The following is a 4,033-nucleotide window of genomic DNA, read 5'->3' as shown; positions in this document are numbered from 1 at the left end:
TTTCTATCATCCCCAAGAAACAAAGGTGTTTATTTCTAAGAATGCAACCTTTTTGGAAAAAGAATTTCTATTGGATAGAAAAGGGGAGATGATAGAACTCGAAGAGGTTCGAGAGACACCCACAATTGTAGAACCCACACCCGAAGAGCCAAGAGAGGAGATACAAGCTCCTAGAAGATACGAGAAAGTCTCGAGACCACCTATGAGGTATGGTCTGCTTCTTGAAGAGGGCCATGATGAGCCTATCCATGGATGTGATCCAAGGACCTTCAAGGAAGCGTTATCTGATGCCGATTCATCCAAGTGGCTTGAAGCAATGGAATCTGAGATGAATTCCATGCATTCGAACCAAGTGTGGGATCTTATGGATCCACTTGAGGGAACGGTTCCCATTGGGACTTGGGGCGGATGGGAAGGTATTGACCTTCAAGGAGCGATTGGTGGCAAAAGGATATACTCAAAGACAAGGAGTTGACTTTGAGGAAACCTTTTCTCCAATTGCAATGTTCAAGTCTATAAGGATATTGCTAGCCATGGCTGCATGGTATGACCATGAGATATGGCAGATGGATGTCAAGACAGTCTTTCTTAATAGGGATTTTAAGAAAGTGATTTACATGTCTCAACCTGAAAGATTTACATCTATCGGAAGTGAGCATATGGTATGCAAACTTCAGAGATCTATTTATGGTCTAAAGCAGGCATCTAGGAGTTGGAACCTCATATTCGATAATACAATCAAAGAGTTTGGTTTTACTAAGAATCCTGAGGAACCCTGTGTGTATAAGAAGGTCAGTGGGAGTGTGGTGACATTCCTTGTGCTTTATGTTGATGACATTCTACTCATTGGGAATGATGTAGGAATGTTGCAATCAACTAAGATATGGTTAGCGAGTAAGTTCTCGATGCAGGACTTGGGTGAAGCATCTTTTGTATTGGGAATACAGATCTATAGAGATAGTTCAAGAAGATTGCTTGGTCTCACCCAGTCCACATACATGATACCATCGTGAAGCGGTTCTCGATGGATGAGTCCTAGAGAGGACATCTACCAATGTGTCATGGCGTGTCCCTATCCATGTCTATGTCTCCCAAGACTGATGCAGAGATAGCGGCGATGACGAGCATTCCTTATGCATCTGCGATTGGTAGCATCATGTATGGGATGATATCTACACGTCCTGACGTGGTTTTAGCACTAAGTGTAGTGTATAGATATCAATCGAACCCTGGTCTTCCACACTTGAAAACTGTGAAAGACATCCTCAAGTAATTGAGAAGGACCAGTAAGTTGCTATTGGTCTATGGGGTGGAGAACTGAAATTGGAAGGCTATACCGACTCTAGCTTCCAAAGCGATATCGATGACTCAAAGTCAACCTCTAGGTTCGTATTCATGCTCATTGGTGCTGCTGTCTCTTGGAAGAGTTCCAAGCGAGACAGTACTGCGGATTCCACCACTGAGGCCGAATACATTGTTGCATCGGATGCAGCAAAGGAGGCTGTTTGGATAAGGAATTTCGTCCAAGCGTTGGACGTCATTCCTAATGGAGTTGCTCCTATCCCGGTGTTTTGTGAAACACGGGAGCCATAGCTCAGGCAAAGGAGCCAAGGTCTCATCAGAAATCCAAACAAGTATTGAGAAAGTACCACATCCTCGGAGAGATTGTGGAAAGAGAAGTGTCTATCGACTAAGTCGGCTCCGCAGATAATGTTGCTGATCCACTAGCTAAGCCTTTACCTGAACCATTATTCGAGATGCATCGCGAATCAATTGGTTTGAAGTATATGGGTAGTTGGCTCTAGTGCAAGTGGGAGATTGTTAGAGTAGGTGCACGTCGAGCCAAGTGTTGGCCGAGTGTTCACAATGAAACTCTATGTATAAGCAATCTTTATTTTAATAATATTTGAAATTATTGTTTTGGCACATCTTTATCTGTATACCCATGCTAGTTGCATAGATAAAGCCCTTGAATATACAAATAGTAGAAAGAATATGAGATGCTCATATGATGAGTATCATGAAACTCATATTTGGAATACTGTATATTCTAAACAGTTCCTAGTCGATTCAGCCGCCGCTAAGAAGGATATAGGCCGCTCGAGTTCGAGACTAGTATCTGCGATGTGAGTACCATGTTTCATTGGTAAGGGACATTGTGATGTCCGAGCATGCAGATAGGTGCTCCTTGTAGAGTGCACTGAACAACCCTCCATGAAGGACTTTCCAAGTGGTTCTCACTTATCGAGTGGAAACGTCCTAGTTTATGGTTGTACACCATTAGTCCTTATGACCCGGGACAACATTGAGACTCTATGTGCTAGCGTTTCACTTTGACTTGTTTACCGACTCTCATGGGGTCATCAGGTGGCAAGGTTGGGTGTTATGTCGAAACATATAGGAGTCGATGCATTGTAGTCGGGGATTCACCGCTTACCTTCGGGTATGGATATCCTATGTGGTCTCATGTGTATGTAGTTTGAAATCTCTGATCAGAGTATGGTGGTAATTATGAAAGGGGTTTCATAGATTACACCATCGATGCAACTACGACATGACACTTAGCATCGATTCATTGACAACTCTCGATATACCAATAGTCGTCGAATCTGTCGGGATATATGAGTTGAAGGGACCGTACTGTACGCTAACCATGATAGAATGGTTTTGCAGGCACTATCATTTGATACCTAGGGAATCATGTAAGCGATGCTGCTTGACGTTTAACATGATTGGTTGGGTACTATCAGACTTGAGTTCTGACGTTCTTTTTATCAAGGAGTTGATAATTAAGAATGGAGCAATTGGGGTATGCTCGTATAAGGACATGTTTAGTCCGAATCACATTGAGGGCCACACAAGTACTAGCTTTCTAGATCCCGTTGAGAAGTAAAATAGTTCAATGTGTTGAACGGCTTATAAATGAGTTTATAAGCGTAAGAAAAAATAGAAGTATGACTTCTATGAGAGAAATGTAATTTTAATTTATGAATGTGTTCTTAAATTAAAAGTTGGCCAAATAAATAATGTATTTGAAAATTGTGATTTTCATAAACATTATTATGGACTAAATTAAATTAATTCAAGTGTTGAATTAATTAATCACTAGTGGACCTAGTAGAGTCCAAATAATTAAATTAATTCAAGGGTTGAATTGATTAAATAATATTGAGTCTTGTAGAGCTCAATTTAAATAAATTATTTAAACTAGTGGACTTGAGTAAATTCAAGTAATGTTTAATTAGTCTCAAATATGTTTGAGATAATTAAATTAAGTCCATGGATTTTTAATTGTTAAAAATCAAATAAGATTTGCATGCATGGGAGGTGAAACGTTGGGAGACAACTTTTTGTATAACCAAGGCTTGGCATGCAACTTTCTTACTTTAACTTTTCCCACAACCAAAAAAATGTTTCTCCTTCTGTCCTAGCATGAATAGTGGCCGAAAATACTATTCATTCTCTTTATTTTTTGTTCTTCAATGGTTGGAGAAAACACTCACTTCTCAAAGAAAAATCCTCATATTTTTCTAGTGCAAAATATGAGAGGATCTACCTAGTTGGTGGTGGGCTTTATTTTAGAGCAAGGAGTGCCCTTTGGAAGCTTGTAGAAGTTCTTGCCATACAAGAGCTAAGGTGTTTACATCGTAGTTGGAGCCATCATCAACCTCAAGAGGTTGATAGGTATTTTTCTAAACACACTATGTATGACATTTTGTTGTTTTTGTATTTGCTATACATTAAATCAAGGTGGCCGAAAATTTCTTATGAAAAATAAAAATTTTAAACTTCCGTTGCGCTTCTGGTCACCGTAACCGATCCCCTTTCAAAACCACCCATCAACCGAGCCCCTCAAGTCCATGATAGAAAAGTGGTTCCAATTTACCAAACTCCTTAAAATATCCCAAAACATAATTATAAGTATTTCTTAGACGTAAACTCGAGCCCAATACCACACTTAACCGATTCGTTTTAAAACTTGAACCGGGGCCCCGATTTTAACCCGAACCGACTCGAAACTTAACCCAAATTT

This window comes from Primulina huaijiensis, chromosome 3 (assembly GCF_012295235.1).
Source record: "Primulina huaijiensis isolate GDHJ02 chromosome 3, ASM1229523v2, whole genome shotgun sequence".
NCBI lineage: Eukaryota > Viridiplantae > Streptophyta > Magnoliopsida > Lamiales > Gesneriaceae > Primulina > Primulina huaijiensis.
This window is presented reverse-complemented; position numbering follows the sequence as displayed.